The 24,905-nt window shown below is 34.4% G+C and overlaps 1 protein-coding gene and 1 pseudogene across 7 annotated transcripts in view; one reads left to right on the top strand and one right to left on the bottom strand.

The window, feature by feature from the left end:
• TCF12 (transcription factor 12) overlaps positions 1-24,905 on the bottom strand; it is a 352,252-nt gene that overhangs the window by 286,215 nt on the left and 41,132 nt on the right. The window lies entirely within an intron of this gene.
• On the top strand, positions 20,212-20,614 carry LOC123786834 (proteasome maturation protein pseudogene; annotated as a pseudogene).

Genomic DNA, 24,905 nt, shown 5'->3' with positions numbered 1-24,905 from the left:
CTCCTTTGTAGAACTGTTACCTATTTTAATCCCAAACTATCTAACCCTACAACATATCTAATACCGACCCCAAAGATAATTCAGAAGGCATATCTACAGCAAGTAGATACAGTTACTTTGGGATTAAATGATACTGTTTACCTCTCAGATAAGATTTTGTTTTGAATTACATCAACTTAAATCACTAGTCAAGAAGATTCCATTTCGTCTGTTTTCTATATAGAATGCATTCTTCTTCCTTGAAACATTAAAGTATGCTCTATATAATTAAGATGTAAATATAGGGTTTTCTTTCTTTAAAATGTAGTAAAATTTAAAGCAATAATGTGTTTTAATGTTCACTGAAGTTAATTTTGCAAATTTGTCTGAAATTGAATGACTTGGCTATTTCATTCACAAAAGTAAATAAAGAAGATATTATGTCACTGCAAGGCAAACCAGCTCCTGAAATTCAATAGGCTAATTATTGATTTTATGGAAATCTATAATTACATCTGCATTAGATATAATCACCATAAAAATCAATAGAAATTTTGAATTTACCTTTATTTTTTAAAGCACAAGGATTCTAAACCTTGTTCATAGCTTTTAAATACATTTGACATATAAAATGTGATTATCTAAATTAAATTAAATCTAGTGATATCAACCAAGAAGCATAAAATTTTTAATTACTCAGCATAATCATGCTTTATTTTCTTTATTCTTTTTACTTTTTAATCGGCTCCATGGACTTATATACGTCCTGCTCACCACTGTATCTCCGAAGTCTACATGAGTGCCTGGAGCTTAGTAGAAATGCAATAAGTATTTATTTAATAAATGATTTAATAAATTACATCTAAATTTAGAACTGGTTTTATATATACGTGTGTGTGTGTATATATATATATATATATATACACACACACACACAGTAAACTTCCTGTAAAAAAAATCTGAAGCTTATTATTTCAGCAAACTCTGATGAGTTTAGTGTCTTACCAAATGACTTATATAAGTTCATGTTGTTAGATGAATTACCATTGGGCCTAATTACTGAAAATACAGAAAGATGAAGACAAACTCTCAACATAGATAAATCCATAAAAGTGATGACCATGTGATAGACTGATCTTCCACAAATGTCAAAAACAAACTCTAGCTCTGAGTATTAAGAATTTAGGTAATTCAATAATTTATTAAACACTTATCTACTTTATGGCCAGTACTATGCTAGGCACCCCAAATACATATATAAATAATATCTATCCTCAAGAAAAGCACAAATGTGAGAGAGGAGAGTCGCATGAATAAAATAACCAAAGATGACCAGCAGGATGAACAAAATCTTACAGAAAAAAAAAAAAAAGACTGAAATTGGAGGTTATGTTCACAGATGAGATGACAACTGATCTGGCTGTCACAGGAATGTGGAGTAGGATGTGGGTATTGAGAAACTGCTAAGCCCAAGGTGTCAGAGAAAGGCATTATGAACAGAGGACACAGCATGAGCAAAGGTACAGAAGAATACACACACACACACACACACACACACACACACACACACACACACACTTCTCATACCACCTTGAAAAACCAAAGAAAAATGTAAGATAAAAAGATTCATGGGGCCCCTGGGTGGCTCAGTCAGTTAAGCATCTACCTTTGGCTCAGGTCATTATCCTAGGGTCCTGGGATCAAGTCCCACACGAGGTTCCCTGCTGAGTGAGGCGTCTGCTTGTCCCTCTACACCTCCCCCCAGCTTGCAATCTCTAATAAATAAATAAAATCTGTAGAAAGGCACAAACAGAAGACATCCGAAAATATTTACTGAAGGAGTAAAGGAATATAACTGGAATTAAAAATGTACTTAGACTATTCTAATAAATGATCACTTCAAAAACATTTGGCAGGGAAAAGTATACTTGGTGAGATTCAGCAATAAAAGGAACTATTCTTTTTATGAATGAAGGATAAATGTGTAATTATAAAGGTAAATACGTTTGGAATATCGGGTAGTAATCCATGAATACACCTGTGTATTTTTAAAAAAGGAATAGGTTGAGGTAAACACTTGCTAAGAATATGTGTGAAATAATACACAGTACTATAAGTTTGAAAAATATAAAACTAAGGATATTTCCCTATAAGGGAATGAATTCATTTACTAAAAACTTTTGATTATATTATATGTATACTTTGCTTCCAGAAATCAAAATATTCCTAGAAACTGTCTATAAAGTGATTTTAATAGAGAAAATTCTCATTAATTTTAATAACAATTTTTTAAATATTATAAGACAGAATTTAAAAGAAAAGGAAAAGGATAAAAGATTTAAAATAATGAACAAAATCCATGGTGAAACTATTAAAGAAATAAGACATTCTGTGAATGTGGAAGCTTCCTAATGATTAGACTTTTACTCTTGGTGTGCATTACGAGAATTTCATTCTAATCTTTCCATTCTATTGATGGCTCCAACCCAAGTCCACTCTTTAAAGAAAAAAAAAAATTAAGCTTTTAGCTTCTTGAACAGTTTATTTCAACTAATTATTTATACAATAGCCCTGACTATAGCTGGCTACACTTGAAGTCTTGATTTGTTTTGTCTTTGCTATCCTCTGAAAATTCTTAATGATAAAGAAACTAGGGTCTACTGTTTAACAGGTTAAAAAAAAAAAGTACCTTCAAAAAAGGATTACATGGTTTACACAATACTATAACCATAAGCTTCTGAATATATAGCCAGTGTCCATTTCCACTCAATTTATGCTATGATCTATCTATGGAAGGAATATCTTACATGTAAATGAAACTGACCTGGGTCTACTCAGCTAGTTTTCCTTTTCGTTTTCCAGCAAGCCAGAATGTTACTATATAATTATTACCTCAGAAGCACTGAAGTCTGTTCTTTTAAGCTGCCATCTCATAAACACTATAAGTTTCAATTTTGTTTCAGATGCTACAGAATGTGTAATACCTGACTTTAAAATGCATGAGCCAACTTTTATTTTTATTAAACGAGTCATCTCTGATTTCCCTACGTTGTTATTTCTGAAACCTCAACAAGTCCCAAAGTGTTTGACTTAAAAGGTGGCTGAAATCAAAGGCACAGAAAACTCAGCTTGATCCTGAAAACTAGACCAAGAGTTCTGTACTTCATCATGGAATCATGAATTGCATCCAACAGCTGTTCCACTCACCCGCTATTTTAAACCATTAATATGATCTGTAGTAAGACTAATTCTTTTCTAAATAAGCACGTCAACACCTATACCAAAACTATGCTGTTCTTCAAAATTGTCTCCTTGAAAAGCTTAATACTTATTTAACTTATGTTGCCACTTTTCAAATAATTCCAGAACTTTCTGTTCAGAAATCTCCATCATAGAAAATTTACTAACCCCATAAAGAAATCACTCATTTACTATGTAAACAGTGGATTAATACTCTTGACCTGGATTTTACAGCTTTCCTTCCTATCAGCTCCTCTATTCCCATCTGTCCTTAAATCGAACCCCTGCCTTTTACTTTCCTTTTAATTTTTAAATCAACACTGAGAATTTATAGGGTGGGGGTGAACCTTTAAGAGACCCAGGTGAATGGATGGTGGAACAAAGTAAATAGATCTGGAAGGAGACAATCATTTTTGGCCTTCTTACTTGCTAAGTAAGGATAAAATGGATAAAAATGTGCTAAAGGCCATGCATATTTTTTAGAAAATCATTAAGTTGTATAATGTCCACACTTTTCTCCTGAAAAAAAAAAAAAAAAGATATTTTTTCCAAGCCAACAGTTTCCAAGTTAACATTCAGGGGGATTAGAAGAGGGACATTTCCAAAATGTTAACTGAAATCAGTATTTTCTGAACTCTGCCCATCTGGAGGTTAACTTGTATCTTACCTTCCTTCCCTACAACACATTCTATATTCCTTATCACTCTGCTCTTCACACCCTGCACTAAGACTAACTTCATCCACAACAGTCAGGGCTCTAACTTGAAGCCAGCCTAAACTACTGAATACTCAAATACAAATGAAGGGTGCTCAATAAATATTTCCAAAATTAGGCTTTGGTGGAAGGGCTATGAAATCCCAAGAATTTCTGGTAGATAGGCAACCTCCCATCATAGCTGCTATTAGCACAGGTGCCCTTTTTATCCCCCATTTTCTAAAATGATAGTGTATTTTTAAGGATGGTTGGGGGGTCAATAACCAGAGTAAATAAGGGCAATTTGGCCCATTACTAAGCAATATAACTAGGTAATTCATTTAAATCATGGGTATGAAGATAAATGTGTATTTCTTAAGAAAACAACTAAAAGCTGATTTTCAATAAATAATAAGTAAACTGCTTAATTTGGTAAGATTAGGTTGGATGGGCTTCCTTTTCTTCTTGTAATGCTGTTTTTATAACTTGAAAAATCAAGATCCCTTTTTATAAAACCTCAATATATTAATATTTTTCATGTAAATATACATTCTTTCCAAATCATATTCTCTCCTTACGCACTAAAGGGCAATTAAATAATTGTATACATGCAGATTCACTTGATTGCTTTATCTCAGCAAAGAGATTCAGATTCAGTTATTTAAGTAACGCATACTTAGAAAATGAGGTACCTAAAGATTGTTTAAAAAGTACGTATGAAACAAAGTAGATAACCAAACAGGTGCTGAGGTTTTTGAAATTCAGGCTTAGGGGAAAGAATATTAAAACCAGGCCTTAGAAATATAACTCTTATGTCTGATATGGAAGGGAATTTAGATTTGGACAGGATATTCTGATCTAAGTCAGAGAACTCAGCTATGCTCCCACCTTGAGTTTTGAAAAGCACAGTAAAGGATCAGAAATAATCACTGAGTAAGTGAAGATCTTCCAAACTCTCTTCCTTGCTCACACATGCAAATCTGTCTCTGGGTCCATAATGGGACAAGAGTTGGCATCAGTTACTTCTGAGTCATTAAATCAGAAAGGTAGTAAGCAGCTGAATGAAGGAAAAGACATACACCGTTCAATTGGCCTGAGGCAAAAATGAATATGACCACTTCACTGAAACTTTGGGGAGGGAGTCCTGAAATGTTTTTAGTAACCAGAAAAAAGTAAACAATAAATGAATAAATAAAATAAACAGAAACTAACTGAACGATGCTCAACTAATTAGAAATGTGTACAATTTTCATAAATTACTTGTCTAGAGTTTTATTATTTTGGGTTAAAACCCATAAAACTATATAATGACTTGTGTTTGTTTGCAATTTTAGTTGCCCAAACCCGTTTTTCCCACAAAATCAAATTCCATAACTGCAAAATCACCAATGGGATTGTCAGAAATATAAGCTTCAAGTTCATACTTTGTATGTTTTTAGGTACAATCTATTCATATTTCTATCTTTAAGCAGTTTGTAGACAGACACCTGCATCCTAAGATCTAGTGTGACACAATCTATCAGCACTTTCCCAATTACAAAAAAAATAAGAAGTAGTAGAATCCAAATAGATATTATGTGCCAAAACTGTCAAATCTTTCAGGAATTGGTTTTCTTAAATAATCATTAAAACATCAAACTCTTAGAAGAAAACATAGACAATAATCCTAGAAGAAAACATAGGCAATAATGTCTTTGACAAGGGCCACTGCAATGTATTCCTAGATAGGTCTCCTCCGGCAAGGGAAACAAACACAAAAATAAACTACTGGGACTACACCAAAACAAAAAGCTTTTTAATACCCAAAATAAATAAAGAACTTATACAACTCCACACCAAAAAACCCAAATAATTTGGTTAAAAATAGACAGAGGACCTGAATAAATATTTTTTCCAAAGAAGATATACAGATGGCCAAGAGACACATGAAAAGAAGTTCAACATCACTAACCATCAGGGAAATGCAAATCAAAACCACAATGACATATCACCTTAACACCTGTCCAAATGGCTGGAATCAAAAAGACAAGAAATAATAATTGTTGGTGAAGATGCAGAATAAAAGGAACCCTCATGCACTATCAGCGAGAATGTAAATTGGTGCAGCCACTATGGAAATCAGTATGGATGTCCCTCAAAAAATTAAAAATAGAAATACAATATGATGTACTAATTCCACTTTGGGGTATTTACGCAAAGGAAATAAACACTAATTTGAAAAGATATATGTACTCCTATGTTCATTGCAGCTTTACAATTGCCAGGATATGGAAGCAACCTAAGTGTCTATTGACAGATGAATGGACAAAGAGGATGTGGTATATTTCTTATACATACACACACACACACACACACACACACGGGAATATTACTTGGCCATAAAAAAAAAAGCAATGAGCTCTTGCCATTTGCAATAACATGGATGGACCTAGAGTATATTATGCTAAGTGAAGTAAGCCAGACAGGGAGAGACAAATATCATTACAATTTCACTTACATGTGTAATCTAACATAAACAAAACAAGTGAATAAACAAGCAAAACAAAGCAAAAAGCAGACCCATAAATACAGAGAAGAGGTTGCCAGAGGGGAGGGTGTTGGAGGAATGGGCAAGTGAACGAAGGGGAACAGGAGATCCAGGCTTCCAGTTTTGGAACGAATAAGTCACAGGGATAAATGGTACAGCATAAGGAATACAGTCAGTGGTATTGTAATAGCATTGTATGGTGACTGATTATACCTACACTTATGGGTGAGCACAGCACAATGTATACAGACTTGTCAAATCACTGGAACTAATATACACCTGAAAAGAACAGTAACATTGTATGTCAACTGTAATCAAACAATGTACCAGGCAGGAAACAACAAATGTTGGAGAGGACGTGAAGAAAGGGGAACCCCCTCACACTGTTGGTGGGAATGCAAGTTGGTACAGCCACTTTGGAAAACAGTGTGGAGGTCCCTTAAAAAGTTAAAAATTGAGCTACCCTATGATCCAGCCATTGCACTACTGGGTATTTACCCCAAAGATACAGACATAGTGAAGAGAAGGGCCATATGCACCCCCATGTTCATAGCAGCATTGTCCACAATAGCTAAATTGTGGAAGGAACCAAGATGCCCTTCAACAGATGACTGGATTAAGAAGTTGTGGTCCATATTTACAATGGAATATTACTCAGCCATCAGAAAGAACGATTACCCAACATTTGCAGCAACATGGACGGGACAGGAGGAGATTATGCTAAGTGAAATAAGTCAAGCAGAGAAAGACAATTATCATATGGTTTCACTCATTTATGGAACATAAGAAATAGGAAGGTAAGTAGGAGAAGGAAGGGAAGAATGAAGGGGGGTAAACAGAAGGGGGAATGAACCATGAGAGACCGTGGACTCTGGGAAACAAACTGAGGGCTTCAGAGGGGAGGAAGGTGGGGGATTGGGATAGGCCAGTGATGGGTATTAAGGAGGGCACATATTGCATGGTGCACTGGGTGTTAAATACACAAATAATGAATCATGGAACATTGCCTCAAAAACTGGGGATGTACTGTATTGTGACTAATAAAACAAAATAAAATTATTTTTAAAAAAATCAATGTACCAAAAAACAATAATAATAAAAACATTTTGCACTAAGCAATATTAGGCATTTCCCAAAACTGAAACATATGATAATGTAAATTTTAAGACTTGATTCTTATAATTAAAACTTTCTATTTTGATCAATTATAGTTACATTATTATAAGGTAAGGAATGCAAATGACTGAGCACTGCACCTCATTCACATGATTCTATTTCTAAGAAAATATTAATTTAAATGTTTTGTTAAATATTTGTAAAGAAAACCCTAGGGATAACTTGAATTTGCACTCAAGTAGATTATCAAAGACCGTGGATATAAATGAATCTATATTTCCTCATGTCCCTAACCCCAACCAAATGGATGAGACATGGGTGGCCAATCCAAGACTAGCTAATCCACTGGCTTACTAATCACCAAATGCTCTCCTGTAAATTAGACTCAAGAGTCAGACACAAAGATAATGCTTAAGCTGGAGGCCTTGTAAATTTGGGCAAAGCGATAAAGAAGTAAAGGAAGCTGGTCTGTAAAAGGAACAGGATCAAAAAGGACACATCCACCTGGGAACGTGAATTTAAGAGACACCATGGGTCCCTAAAGACAGACAAAACAGACCCTATTCCTCCTACTTTTCAGTGCCTGTAAGACATTTGTATTCAAGTACTTGAAGAAGCCTAAGTGGTCCTTTTTTTTTTTTTTTTTTTTTTTTTTTTTTGGCAAACATGTAAGTCTTTACTATAACAATTTTATACTGCCACGGCTATTTTCATTCTCCAGAAACAACAAAAAACTCTCAAGGTTTCAATTAGCATCTATCTGTATGCAGGTAATTCTAAAAATCTAAAAATGATCTTCTAAGCACTATATGACAAGTATCAGACATCTGGAAATACCTAGCACTATGATAAGCTATCAACCTAGTATTATAGTGTGTTAAAATTAAATAGGTAAAGTCAATAACCATCGCGTAAGTAGCAGAAAGGATATGAGAGCCATTAAGTTAGAGAAGTTTCATGTAGATGAACTCATACCATATGTAGTACCTTTTTTCCCTTGGCTTGATGGTTTTGAGGTTCAATTATGTAAGCATGTATCAATACTTCATTCCTTTGTGTTGCTGAGTAATTTTCATTTACATGGATGTGGTGTATATGTTGTGACACAATTTTTAGAAAGTTATTCACCAGGGGCGCCTGGGTGGCGCAGTCGTTAAGCGTCTGCCTTCGGCTCAGGGCGTGATCCCAGAGTCCTGGGATCGAGCCCCACATCAGGCTCCTCTGGTAGGAGCCTGCTTCTTCCTCTCCCACTCCCCCTGCTTGTGTTCCCTCTCTCGCTGGCTGTCTCTATCTCTGTCAAATAAATAAATAAAATCTTTAAAAAAAAAATAAAGGCTCAAAAATTTAAAAAAAAAAAGTTATTCACCAGTTGATAAATACTTAGGTTGTTTCCCATTTGGTATTATTACGAATAAGTCCACTACGAACAACAAAAAATTGTGTAGACATGTTTCATTTCTCTTGGAAAAATTCCAGGGAGTGGGAATGTTGAGTCATATGGTAAGTGTATGTTGACTTTTAAGAAAATGCCAAGCTGATTTCCAGGATGGCTGTGTCATTTTTCATTTATGCTTGGAACACGTAAGAGTTCCAATTGCTCCACATCCTCGGGAACACTTGGAATTATCATTTGCTGTTGTTGTTGTTGTTTTTAATTTAGCCATTCTAATCAATGTGCAATGTTATCCCATTGAAGTTTTTAACTTGCATTCCTCTGATAACAATGTTAATGACATTGAGCATATTTACAAGTGTTGTCGGCCGTTCATGTATCTTCTTTGATGGAGTGTTTCCTTTGATCCTTTGTCTTTTTGTTCAATTGGGTTGTCTTTTTTTTTTTAAGTTCTTTCTATAAGTCCTTTTTGAAATATAATATTGTGCAAATTAAAAATTCAAAACATTTACACAGTAATAGGAACAGTGCTAAGAATTTTGATGTATAATCTCCATTACTATCAAGTGACAAAATAACAAAGTAGAAATATATAAACATTTTTGGTTGGTCCCTTCCCAGTCATATATTTTCTTATTCTCATTCCTCCAGCTATTTTATGTGACAATCGATGTGTTTCTTTCAGGTACATTCTGCTTTTTAAAAATACTTCCAAGTATACTCACATCCTAAGTCAGAGTCTATCTCCTCTATCATTCCCCATTTCTCAGGAATGCATGCTTCACAATAAGTAATACTTAATGATTCAACATACTAACTAAATTAATTAAAAAGAATTTTGCTCGGGGGCTCAAAAAGTCAATAGAGAGAGATTTTAAATAAAGTCAACAGAAAATCAAAGTAATAAAACTGACATACAAAAAAAGTGATTCTGTAAGAATTTCAATTATTATTATGAGTAAGTACTACTATGCTTTCAATAATCTTTATAGTACAGTAGCTTCTGATCCTGAAGACTCATTTTAGGGATATGAAGTGTTGAGTAAGTAAATCAAACTGCCACTACTGAACACAACAGGCAGAAGTAGGAGTCAGGAAACACAAGATAACAGTCAAAAATCAGTGACCTAATAAGGGAAATTCAGCAAACCAAAACCGAATATTCCATAAGAGAATTATTACTAGATTAAGAACTCAAGGGAAAACCCATCTTCTAAAGTGCCTAGAGTTATACTGTCCAATACAGTAGATACTAGGCACATGCGCCTGTTTATATATAAATTTTAAATAATTAAAATTCAAAATTCAGTTCCTCAGTTGAACTAGTATATTTCAAATGTTTACTAGCCATATTCGACAGCCCAGATTTTTAAAAAAATCTCATCACTGCAGAAATTCTATCACACACAGTGCTGGCCGAGGCTATTCAGCAGGCCCAACTAAAGAGCCTGAAGGAGTTTTATTCTTTTTTTTTTCTTCATATCAACTTTATTTTTTATAATAATATTTCTTATTATATTATGTTAGTCACCATACAGTACATCCCTGGTTTTTGATGTGAAGTTCGATCGAGATTCATTAGTTGTATATAACACCCAGTGCACCATGCAATACATGCCCTCCTTACTACCCATCACCAGCCTATCCCATTCCCCCACCCCCCTCCCCTCTGAAGCACTCAGTTTGTTTCTCAGAGTCCATAGTCTCTCATGCTTCATTCCCCCTTCTGATTACCCCCCTTTCTTTATCCCTTTCTTCTCCCACCGATCTTCCTACTTCTTACGTTCCATAGATGAGTGAAACCATATGATAATTGTCATTCTCTGCTTGACTTATTTCACTTAGCATTATCTCCTCCAGTGCCGTCCATGTTGCAGCAAATGTTGAGAACTGTCTCTCTTCGCAGATGACATGATACTCTATGTGGAAACCCAAAAGAATCCACCCCCAAACTACTAGAAGTTATAGAGCAATTCAGTAATGTGGCGGGATACAAAATCAATGCTCAGAAATCAATTGCATTTCTATACACAATGAGACCGAAGAAAGAGAAATTAGGGAATCTATCCCATTTACAACAGCACCAAAAATCATACGTTATCTTGGAATTAACCAGAGATGTAAAGGATCTATATTCTAGAAACTACAAATCACTCTTGAAAGACATTGAAGAAGACACAAAAAAATGGGAAAATATTCCACGCTCATGGATCGGAAGAATTAACATAGTTAAAATGTCCATGCTACTCAGAGCAATCTACACTTTCAATGCTATCCCGATCAAAATACCAATGACATTTTTCAAAGAACTGGAACAAACAGCCCTTAAATTTGTGTGGAACCAGAAAAGGCCCCGAATTGCCAAGGAGTTTTATTCTTATTCAGATTTTTTTTCCTATGAAGGAAATAGAGCATTTTACTTTAGTATTTTATTAGTCTTAATACTCTTAAAAAAGAATATTTATATGTATATTATCCCCTAGGAGGTAACCACAACACTGAATTAAGCTTTATCATTCCCTTGCTATTTGAAAATAATTTTACCAAAACTATGTTTCCCTAACAATGTATTGTTTTGTTTTGCCTGCTTAGTTTTATATGAGGAGAATCACACTTTTTCTTTACACCACTTGCTCTTTTCACTATTTCCACTTACTTTGAAGTTCACTCTCATCCATCTAAATAACTCTGCTATTTGATAAACTACCACTACAACGGAACCGGTTTTATTTAGAAAAGCTAGACCTAAACCAATGAAATCACCACCTATATGTATCACAGCTGTGTAAGTTACAAACAGAAGGCTAAATGTTCCAAATGATTCTCTATAAAACAAATGAATGTTTTTTCATACATTTAACTGCTCATAAACTGAGAAAAACCTCCTTGTGCACCAAAGACAGATCTTAGTTGCTACACATAAATATATCTTTTCTGTTCTCTTTTTAATTTTAGAGCAGTGGTTATCAAAGTAGGTTTCCTCAACCAGCAGCATCAGATCACAGGGGAACTTGTTAGAAAAACAAATCCTCTGCCCCAACCCAAATCCACCGAATCAAAAACTCTGGGGATGGGGTCAAGCAGTATTTGTTTTAACAAGCCCTCTAGGTGATTCTGATGTGTGCCAAAGTTTAAGAACCTCTAGAGAAGTATCTCAACAATCAGTATAGACAAGATGTTAAACACATGTACAAACAAATTTCTAACAGTTAATAACCCAATAAACTCAATTACCAAAAATCGATTATCCTTTTTCTATTTGTTGAATTTTACAAACTTCAGCTTACTCTAAAATATTACATTCAAAATAACTTAATTGGCCAAAACACTCACAGAAAACAAGTTACCATCTTAACTATATATGTATACTTTTAGTTTACTTTCTCTCAGTCTCCCTCCCTCCTCCTCGCCAATCCTCTCTCTCTACATATATAAAGTTTTTATTCTAAGAGTGTCCAATATTTTTAATTAGCCATTTTCTTATTATGGTCTCTCTCTCTTTTAAACCATATTTCCCATATGCACCTTGGCCAGTTGCCTTTCTTCTGCAAATACCACCTATGTCTCCTTTATTTCTCAACAGGGAGATTTTTTTTTTCCTTGACAACTTTTTAAAGGCTCTGTATGTATTAAGGCTCTCAAACCCACTGTTATACACATCAAATACTTTCCCAAATGTGTACTTTGCCTTTTTAACTTAGATTTATACATAGTTAGGCTTTTTTAAATTAAAAATATTCTAGCATATAAATACAAAATAATATAAAATTCATGTAGCCACCACCCAGATGTTAACGTCTTACCGTATTCATTTCAGACTTGGACAGAATATTACAGATGACAGAATTTTTTTATAAAATAAAATCTTTTCGTATTTTTCCTTTGAGTTTTGTTGTTGTTGTTGTTTTTTAAGATTTTATTTATTTATTTGAGAGAGAGAAAGAGAGAGAGAGAGAGAAGGAGATCATGAGCAGGGGGGAAAGGCAGAAGGAGACAGACTCCCTGATGAGCTGGGAGCCCGATGTGGGACTCAATCCCAGGACCCTGGGTTCATGACCTGAGCTGATGGCAGATGCTTAACAACTGAGCCACTCAGGCACCCTGAGTTTTTCTTTTTTAGGCTTAGTTCTTTCCTACTCTAAAATCAGACCTATAGCCAAAATTATTTTTTCAGAAATTTTAAAATATGGAAAATTTCAAACATATATAAAAAAGTTTTAAGTATTATCAATTTGTGTCCTACCTTGTTTCATCTGTACCAGGGGTCAACAAACTTTCCATAAAATGCCACACAGTAAATATTTCAGGATTTTGTAGGCCCATGGGTCTCTGTTCCAATCACTCAATTCTGCCTCTGTATCCCAAAAGCAGCCATGGACTGTATGTAAATGAATAAGTGTGGCTATGTTCCCATAAAACTTTATTTACTAAACAGGCTGCAAGCTCAGTAGGGTGTGGTTTATAGCCCCTGATCTATATACCTCCCCACTTCCTCATTTCTGTATTATTTTGAAGACCCTCCAATATAACATTTCATCTCAACTGTAAATACTGCTGTACCTCTAAAAGATAAAGGCTCTTTCTTTAAACATAATCACAGTATCATTGTTACATGAAAGAGTTAACAAAAACTTTTTAATATAAATATCCAGCATTCAAATATATAATCATCTGTTTGTTCACATCAGGATCCAAATAAAGTCCAGGCATTGTGTCTGCTTGATATGTCTCTTCAACCCTTTTAATTTTTAGTAGCACAACTGTAGTGCATTAAAATTATTTCTCCCCAAAAAATTATGTCCAAGACTTAACATCTGATACCTGTGAATGTGACCTTATTTGGAAATAGGGTCTTTGCAGATGTAGTTAAAAATCTCAAGATAAGACCATGCTGGATTTAGAATGGGCCCTAAATCCAAAGTCTGGGGTCCTTATAAGAAAAAGGAGAGAGAAATCTGAGACACTGAGACATAGGGGAAAAGGCTACGCAACGTGGAGGCAGAGACTAGAGGTATGTTGCCACAAACCAAGAAACATTAGGGTGCCAAAAGAAGCTAGAAGAGGCAGAAGTATACTCCCCTAGAGCCTTCAAAGGGAGTGTGGCACTGCCAACACCTTGATTTTGAACTTCTGGCCTCCAGAACTGTCAGGGAATAAATTTGTTATTTTATGCCACCCAGTTTGTGATAATTTGCTGTGGAAGCCCATGAAACTAATTTACCTATCCAACGGAACTTTTTGCAATAACATAAATGTTATATATCTGCAGTGTCCAATATGGTAGCCACTGGCCACATGTGGCTGTTGAGCACCTGAAATGTGGCTAGTGCAAATGAGAAATTGAATTTTTAATTTTATGTCATTTTAATTATTTTAAATTTTAAAAGGTTTCCCCCTTCACGTTTTCTCTTTGAGATTTTTATGGGGGAGAGGAAAGAAACTGGTAAGTTGTTCTATGACGTTTACTACAGTCTAGATTTTTCTATTATATCTACTTGCTATTATTTAACATCTTCTTCTGCTGTTTTTTCTATAAGTTAGTAGTTGAATTTAGATGTTTTCTCAGACTGAAGTTCAATAATTTTTTTCTGGGGGTGGTGAGCAAGACTACTCCCTGGGTAGTATTTTGTCTTCTATCAGGAGGCAAATGTCCTGGCTGTCTTTCCCTGGTGTGAGTATCCACAATGTTCAATTATATTCCTTAATTATTTAGGGCCTACAAAAATGGCGATACTTTAATTTTATAATTCCTTTCTCGTATGTTAGCTAGAATAGTTTTTTAAGAAACTTTTCATCTACTATTTAGTTGCCCAATGGTACTGATTTTAGAGAAATGACAAGATAAACATTCAAATCTTTCCACTTTAAAAAATAATGATTGGTTTATTGGCATCCCCCACCAGTACGACCAGTCATTTTTTAGGAGTCATTATGAACTCATGTACTTAAATATACATGTTATGTCTTAATCTACTGTAGATATTATCCTTATTAAAGCTCAAATTGTCCCCTTTTTAGCCAGTAGGAAGCTCTTCAAATTGGACCCTGAGTCTTTTTGACAAGACTCTGTAGTCTTTGAAGCTTCCTTATTATCTCGTAAGTCGAGATGTTTCAGGCTTATTTTGAAAATTTCCTGCCTCAAATAGAAGATTGGCCATTTTTTCCAAGTATCTCTGATTACTTTTAATGAGAAATTAATGTGTAGAGACCTTAATGTAGATGCCAAAAAAAATTCTTTAAAAACTGAATTCTAAACTTTTATTAAAATTGTTATCTGCAATTAGCTATTTGTCAGTTAACTGCCATAAATGCTTAGAATTGCCTCATATCAAGTAGCAGAAAACAAAAAGCCTGTTTTTTGTTACTACATATTCTAACATTTTCACACAGATTGTAGAGAAAAGCAGATTTTATTAGGTAATTCAAAATTTTTTAGGATGGATTCTAGTAACTTGAAATCACCAAAATTCAATTATTGCATCATTTATTGACAATCATTAAAATACCTACAGCTCACACTTTTTTTTCCTCACAGTATAGTAGTATGATTATATGCAAAGTATGGTTGCGTGATTATAACCATATATATAATTATATATTTTTAATATAATTTTAAAAGTAGGGTTTACTAGCAAATTCCAATCCATCTTTAATTCTTGCTTTAGACTATATTTTGTCAACTACAGATAAAAGTGTATTTATTACTACTATTTTAAATGACCCATTACCATATTCTAATTATTATTAGATCATGGCCACAAGCTAGACGCTGGTACATAAATCCAAATGTCAAAATGAATTTAATCTATTAATCACAAAAGATAGCTATGGACATGTTTTCCACTTGCATGAAAGCTAAAAATGTTTGCTACAGGAGGTCCTTTACTAACATTTTATCAATATTGCAAACATTTTTCTTAAAAGAAAATTTGAAAGAACCTTTACAAAATTAAACTAAATATATTTTAAGGAGGTCACTACTATTTACAACTAAACAGCCGGAAGTCTAATATTTTAGCAAAATTTATATTTAATAAATATATTCTGTAAATGGCTCAACTACAAAAACAAAAATAGCATCTAAATAATCTCATAATATCTTACCTAGCAAGTTTAGTCAATGATAAATTTACTGACTAAGTATCATCCAGGAAAATCTGTGCAAGGGAAGTTGGTATAGAAATGTATGAAATCGGGGCGCCTGGGTGGCGCAGTCATTAAGCATCTGCCTTTGGCTCAGGGTGTGATCCCAGCGTTCTGGGATCGAGCCCCACATCGGGCTCCTCCGCTAGGAGCCTGCTTCTTCCTCTCCCACTCCCCCTGCTTGTGTTCCCTCTCTTGCTGCCTGTCTCTCTCTGTCAAATAAATAAAATCTTTAAAAAAAAAAGTATGAAATAAATTCATATATATATAGTATGGTTGCTCTTTTGTACTTTGCTTGTGTACTTAAACATACAATCCTAGAAATCACTCCTTATCAATTCACAGAGTTTGCCTCACCCTTTACTATACCTACCTGTATGGTGTGTGGATGCACTACAGTTTAATCACTTTCTTCTGTATTGACATGTAGGTTGTTTCCAGTATTTTGCAATTACAAATAATGCTGCAATGAATAATCTTGTCCATATGTATACTTGTATTGCTGGATCTTCAGGGTAAACTGCCAGAAGTGCAATTGCTGGGTCAAAAAGTAAATGCAGGGCCACCTGGATGGCTCAGTTGGGTAAGCGGCTGCCTTTGGCTCAGGTCCTGATCCCAGGGTCCTGGGATCCAGCCCTGCCTCAGGCTCCCTGCTCAGCAAGGAGCCTGCTTCTCTCCCCTCCCTCTGCCCCTCTCACCTGCTCAGGCTCTCTCTCTCTCTCTCTCTCTCTCTCAAATAAACAAATAAAATCTTAAAAGAAAAAGTAAATGCAAATGTAGTTTTGTTAGATAAAGTCCCTTCTCTCTTTTCTTTTTCCTTCTCTTGTGTTATATCAATTTACATTCTCACGAGCTAGGCACAGGAATGGGTCACAGACATTTTAGTGATGGGGAAAAAAACTTACTATTAGTCCCTACACAAAGATAACTCACTTCTTTTATAACAACTTCAAATAATTCACATACCACACAATTCACATATTTAAAGTGTACAATTCAATAGTTAATATATTCACAGCTGTGCAACCATCAAATAACCACTATCAAATTTTAGAACATTTTCATCACACAGTACCTCTAAGAAATTCAATCCATTCACAGGCCCTTTCCTTTTCCCCTCCAATCAACTGCCCATTATCTGCCCTGCCCCAGGCCTCGGTAACCACTAATCTATTTTCTATCTTTAGAGATTTGCCTATTCTGGACATTTCATATAAAGGAATCATATAATAATGTGAACTTTTGTCACAGTTTCTTTCACTTAGCATATTTTCAAAGTTTATCTATTTCAAAGTACATCTAGCATGTATCAGTATATTTTTTTTTTATCGCCAAATAATACTCCATTGTATGGATATACAACGCCTTATACGTTGATCAGGTGACAGACCTCTGGCTTATTTTTTGGCTATTATAAATAATACTGCTATAAATAACTTATGTACAAGTTTTTGAGTGGACATGTTCCCAGCTCTCATGGGTATATACTTAGGAGTGGAATTGCTAAGTCATATGGTAACTCTCTGATTAACCTTTTGAGGAACTGCCAAGCTGTTTTCCAAAGCAGTTTGCACCATTTTACATTGCCACCAATAACATACTTCATCTCTTAACTTGATTTGTATTATTATAAATTGCCACATCACCTTCTATTGCAGCTCTAGTAAGAAGCACAAACAAAAGAATTCTGAATGTGATGACATATAATCAGGGCACTGTTGAGCTCAGATTAGTTAACTTTCCTTGTGGCATGACTGATAGAAATATTAATCAGCAATGCATACACAAAAGAGTGCAGGATATAATGGTAGTGAATTAATGCAGAAAGTCTGTATTATAGAGAATATAATAGTTTCTATTCATTCTAAGTACATATGCTTTTTGATATATTCCACAGATTAAACGTCCCCAAAACATTTCTCTTCACACATACATATAATGCATGCTTAAAGCAAAACCACAGTTAAGGAGGACAATTTTATTTAATTGTTGAATAATTTTGGTCTTTCCAATCACCTGACCTTTGCTCTCCCATGCCTGACGAATACATTAACCTTGAAAGAGAGACTATGACTTGCTACCAAAGAAATATAATAAGACAGAGTCAGTGAATATTCAGTTTCCTGTAATCAAAAACAGGTTGCTGTAGTCCTGCTGTCTTGGGAAAGCGTTGTTTGTATTCCTTAACAAACAGACGCCTTTAGCCTCTCACAAGCCAGTCTTGGTAGGAGAGACCATAAAGGTTTAAGGTAGGCCCAAAACGGGAAGTAAGGGTGGGAATTCCCACCTCTTTCTGATCTCAGGAATTTGTGGGGAGAAGAAGGGACTGACTGAAGTGGTCAAATGTATGCCCCAAAGTGCCTCAGATAATAATAAACACTTCTCTTACCTTGCCCTGTTGCTCTGGAAGAAGTCACTTCTTGAGCTGTCCTGCACCAAACTGGGGTACAATCATATCAAAATACTAGTATGCACTGCCATCAACAAAGTATGAAAATACCTCTTTTCTCACAGTTAACGGAATATATGTGGTTGTACTTTAAAATTTCTACCAATCTCAAGTGAAAAGTGGCATCTTGGTTTAAATTTTAACTTGGACTTCTCTTATTGTAAGTGAAAGTGAGTATCTTTTCAAATAAGGAAACATTTTATAGCTTTTTGTGAAAACTGTCCATTTCTTTTGTTTATCGCATCTCTTTCAATTTGGTCTTTTCACCCTCTATTTTTAAACGTTCTTCATACAGGAGGCATATTAGTCCTTTATCTGTGATAGATAATGCAAATATTTTCTTACAGTTTGTATCTTCTATTGACTTTGTTATTAGTGGGTGTTCTTGTTTTTGCCATACAAAAGTCTTACTTTATATTTTTACAGAGTCAAATTTATGAGCCTTTCCTGTTGTTGCATCTAGATTTGAGTCATAGAAAAAACCTTTCCCTATACTCCGATTACAGAAGAATCATCCATGTTTTCTGTTCATATTTGTAGAGTTTCACTCTTTACATTGAGATCTCTGATCCATTTGCAGTTTATCTTTCTGTACGATACAAAGTATGAATTTAATTTTACCTTTTTTCCAAGTGGTTAACCATTACTTAAAAAGCCCATTTTATCACTGTGCTCTGAGGTGCTAGATTTATCATGTGCCAAATTATCACATGTTCTCATGTCTCTATCTCATTTTTCCTGTTCTATTACACTGTTCTGTCTGCATGATATTAAACAAAAATCTAACTTGCAAAATGAGACAGACTAGTTGTAGTTTAAGATTTCTTCCATTGTATATCTAACTTAAAAAGAAACTTATACCACATCTATAGTCAGTCACCATTAAGTGGCACGCTAAAATTAACTGGTCTAATCACATAAAATTGACAATGATTATTTACACTAGTTACGTAATCAAACTAAGGATGTGATTTACAAATATTACCTTAAAATTTTTGTCCATCAATTAATAACCACAGAGACAGACACTGACTTTGTATGAAGGCCAAAATAAGGTAATTAAATATATTTCAAGTTTTCTTAATTTTAAGTAGTAACGTTTTATAGCTCCTCCACACCTTTCAATACAAATTTTATGTTATTAACAGGTTTATTATTAGATGTAATAAAAGTCATGTAGAGAGATGGTAGTGAAGACTGTAACAGTACATACACTTCTATATTTCTAAAATATGAATCATACTGATAATTTAATGCACTTCACTTTCTCTCCTGCTACCATGAGCTGCCCTTGTTCTTAGTCAAGCCTATTCCCTCCACCTGTGCATTTGATCTATCCTCCTCTCAGCTCAACCAATTCTTCCTCTTCCTCCAGTAACATCAGTTCTTTTTCTCTCTACTAACTCACTTCCATGATCCTATAAACATGTTATATTAACTCTCAAAAGAGATAAAAAATTAAAAACTACTTCTGACCCACTTACCTCTCCCCATCGTCACACACCCACAGCCTCTTTTCTATCTTTCCCACAAGAGCAAAATGCACTTTAAAGACATTACCTACTAGTATCTCCAACTGGATGTCTAATAGGTATTTAACATGTCTAAAAGTGGATTCCCAATCCTTTTTCTAAAAAAATGAGCTGGGCTACTCACAGAGCAAGGTGAACATGAATGCCAGAGGACTTAGATCTCAGTTAACGGACACTATTCCAATCACTGAACTTTGAACCATGATCTTCTTTGAAAAGGTTTTCCTTGTGTGAAAAATGAACTTTCACCCAAGCATCTTCTTGAATTATCAGAAAAAAATTTCAGCTCAACCAAGATAAAATGAATTTTTCCACACTGAGAAACACCCATGGTCTGTTTGCTCCACTAAAATTACAAACAAAATTCAAGGCAGTGCAGCAGGTTCAGCATCTGCCATTTCTTCCAAGATCAAACCTTTCATTGGGTATTTTGAAGGGTAATGATGGGACTATTGGATTTGAAGATATTCTTGACCTATCACAAAGTGAACTAATGGGAGAACTATACTCGATGGTGGAACATAAACTCGGTTTACTGTAATCTGGTGTGCTCTTCATGAAAATAGAGGGGTTGCATGTTGTTTATAGTCATCTTTTCAGTATAATTTGATGTACACAACATTAAAAGTACTGACACGTGAGAATTTTTGCCTAAATAGTATCTGTGGTCATTTGAAATTATTTGGGTCTTTGCTTAATGACCATGTGACAACTGAAAGCACAAAAGAGACATGATTTTAACACGCCCAATTATATAAAACAATAGCCTTCTATGTCTTTAAAAAATTGATGCTACTAAATATTTCAGAACTGTCTACAGGTTCCACTTAAACCTATTATCTGGGTATTCCATAAATTTAATTTTGAACAATTATTATCAGCATTTGAGTCTCCAACCTTCATTGTAGCATCTTTGAGAATAAACATCTGTAACTGATTTCAGTGGCAACACTTCAAATTAAGTGCAAAGTAAGAGATTTATATTTTACACCTGTTTCAGTACAGCCCATTAATACTCATAAGAATAATACTGGACTTTATTGATGCTATTTTAGAACTGTAGGTATACTTTGACTCTTTCAGATTGAAAAATGTAAGTTCAAAGGTTTTGATTTAGGTCTCGTCTTTAAAGTGAAAAATTAAAGCAACCAGCATATGTTGATTAAAAAAGAAAAATGAACCTACTCCTTTAGCCTTCTCCATTCTCAATTAAGAGTAACACTATTCTTTCTGTTGCATCACTTCTACCTTCAGTATATTTCAAATTTAACCACATGTTCTTAGCCTCCTAACACGTCTGTGCTTTCTACCCTATTCTCTACACAATGACCAGGGTGATCCTCTTATAACATTAAATGAGATGTCATCCCCTCCAATGGCTTTTCAATTCAGTCAGAGTAAAAGTCAAAGCCATGCTGTTGCACTTCCAAATGGCTCCTATTTGTTTCAAATTGAATGAAAAGCAATCTGACTTTTCTTGGTTCGTGTTGTAAAAGTAATATAATGAATAGATCTAAAAGAAAATAATGGAAGCCAGCTTTTTCAATTATTTCTAATTAAACACAAGGCAAAAAAATAGAATCAAAATTATTATTTTTTTAAATTTATTCATTTATTTATGTCATCTCTACACCCAATATGGGGCTCGAACTCATGACCCTGAGATCAAGAGTCCTATGTTCTACCAACTGAACCAGCCAGGTGCCCCAATAGGGATCAAAATTATATTCTCATTAAAGTAACTACATTACTTAAGTAATTTAAGCTACTCATTCTGAGTAGCTCAAAAAATTGCTATTTTTTTTATCTAGTTAAAAGAGAAATTCTTCCACTTAACTAGCTTAATATGAAAACAACACTCACTTTTTTTTTTTAAAGCAATTCCACTATAGTTACTGTGTTTAAGTTCCTCAGATAAGAACTCCAATGGATACAGTATGTGCCCTGATACTGGATCTCCTTCTCTCACTGCAGTGAGGCTGAACTGAAAAACCTGCAGTAGTGCCCCTCCCCACCCATCCTAGGTAATGAACATCCTCTCTCCCTTTATGAACTTTTTTTGAACCCAGAACAAGTCCTATCAGTTGGTTCCCTACTTCCTCTCCCATGAACTTGGCCTATTCCCTTATACATAAAACGCAGCAAAAAGCTAAGAATGCCACAGCGGGGAAAGAGGCACATCTGGGCCTTGGCAGACACAGCTCTATCCTCCTCACTCCGTGAACTAGACAGATTGACAAACAGAAGAATGAAAGGAAACCGGAGTTTTAAAAAGGTTCATACAGTAGCCACAAGTTTCAGGAACTGCAAGAACCCATATTAGTAGACTATGCTTCATCCAGTACCAAAGAATGTCCCTGACAAGTATTTAACCTGGCAACTGAATCTCTACTCTCAATAACTGAAAGGGATGATTTAAATATTCTTTATTTTCCTTTACATTTACAAAAAGGCCTTTTCACACCAGAAAAGGCTAGAAGGTATTCAAAAGAATGTTCCTTAGGGCATATTAGAGTTTAATGAAGTAATCACTATCAATAGTTATAAATTCAAATCAACTTAATCCGTTTTATGCCAAAAACATTTGTTATTCACTAAGTACTTGATACAGCTTTAATTCAATTGGTTGAGTTCATATTCAGATACATTTAATATACATAAATCATTTACTTTGTTTTTTCAAATTTTGCTACTATATGAAAGAAAAAAAGTTTACTAAATTGCTTTTAATATCAAAGCCACTTGAAGCAGAAATCACAACAGTCTATATATCTCATAGCCACATATCAAGTGACTGCAATCAACTATACCCAGGGATAAACAGAGAAACAAGCTAGAAAAAAAGCTTAAATAAAGCTCATGCACTCTTCCTCACAAGAGAGGTGAAAATCATTCCCTGGCTTATTTTCAATATACCAACTGAGTCTCTTGATTTTAACAAGAGACTTTCCAACTTACCTATCTCATTAATCCTAATCAGTTTTTAGCAGGTTAGATTATAGAACCAAACAGACTATACAGCATAATAAAAGCCAAGAATTGCTCGGTCCTGCTAAAAACGGACAAGCTAAGAAATTACTATGGGTAATAGGAAATAAAAAATTAAAATGTCACATACATACATACACAGAAATCAGAAAAAGATTCCCACACAACCAAACAATCCTATCAACCTTCATCATAATAAATATCCCTGTATTAGAGTGAAGTACAAGAAATATTCATGACTATAACCCTGATAAAGCTAGATATCCGGTAAGCTTTAAGAAACAATAAAACTCATAATACATTTTATAAAGATTTTATTCAAAAATGACTAAAACAAAGTGCTGCTTCTTCAAGAAAATTCAACTGAATATAACTTATACTATCACAAATAGTGACAAATGATATGTAAATCCTCAACTGTCAAATCATTTTCTCTATCAGCTAATTCCAAGAGCTTCTTTACTCCACTTGTATTAAGGGAATAATAACTATCCTGTGAATAGGGAATATCCCTAAAGTTTTATCTGCCCCAAAAGACCTTAGGACCCCCGCTAAGGCCCTGGGCATTTCCCCTAAGCCTGCTCAGTAAACAAAAGCAAAAAGCTAAATGTGAATTTTGAACTTAATTATGTACTTTAGATCCTTCTTTAATGAATAATTACTTTTAAAAATAAGGGACGAAGTTTAACATTTCTTGGTATAAAATGCATGCAAATAACCAATGGATTCTTTTTCAGATGGGAGAAAATAATCTTAAATATCTGATTCAGCAGCTAGATTTTATCTTCCTCTTCATTCTTAGATTAGAGGGAGAAAATTTTTTTCAAGTTTCTTTAATACCAAAAGTTTTCCCTTTTCAACTAGTCTAAAAAGTAGGAACTGTATTTTGCATTTGCAGACAGTAGCCATGCTTAAAACAGAGTTATCATTTCAATAGCTTCTCATAAATCAAAACGGCAAAACTTCTACTTGGTCCCTGGAACAGCTTTCCTTAAAAGTTTTATCAGCTTTTATTTCTCGGAAAAAGACATAATAGAAGAGAACAGTAAAAGTACCATATGGAAAAATTCAAACAAGTCATCCACAGATGAGGTAACTGAATATAATATAGAAATGACATATACATCCCATTTCCAAATGTGATTCCACATAAGAATTAAGCCCTCGTACCCTAAGTCATTCACTGTATGTACTGAATTAACTTCCCTCCTAGGCATCTAAAATGATACCAGTTATATATCATTCTTGGGAGAATTGAGAAAATAGTCATCCAAATCATTTCTGGGTTCATCAGTGTAGATGAAGAAGCATGGTCAGGAAAAAATCTATACAAATGATTATCCACCCTGGAATCAAGCATTAAAAATAACACAGTATCCTCAAGATAGTACACTATCTACAGTGACTACATATACAACCGATTAAAAGGCTAAATGGTCTATTATTTGAATATGATTTTTTGATCAACATTATTTCAATAAACTAGTTTATACTAGGTCCTAACCATGTGTCGGGTCTTTTCTTAAAAGGCACAAGAGTGCAGGACGCAATTCCTAGCAACAAAAAGCTTATTAAGAAAATAAGTCTAGCACGCAACACAGAAACACAGAAACAAGAAGCTGCAAGAACAGCCACAAGAGCAAAACCATGATGAAGGCTGAGATGCAGGGTGTAGAAAAGAGAGAAAGTTGGTTAGGTTAAATAAGGATCTTGAGAACAGTAGGCAAATCATGGAGTTTGAAGATTTACTTTTGCTTTTTAGTAGTTTTTAAAAAGACCAAATTCTGAACTGAGTAATTTTTAATGATTTTTATCTACTCTGTTTTTAATACCAAAACGCATTA

This window comes from Ursus americanus, chromosome 36, assembly GCF_024610735.1.
Source record: "Ursus americanus isolate L20-20 chromosome 36, mUrsAme1.1.p, whole genome shotgun sequence".
NCBI classification, from domain to species: Eukaryota; Metazoa; Chordata; class Mammalia; order Carnivora; family Ursidae; genus Ursus; species Ursus americanus.
This window is presented reverse-complemented; position numbering and strand designations above follow the sequence as displayed.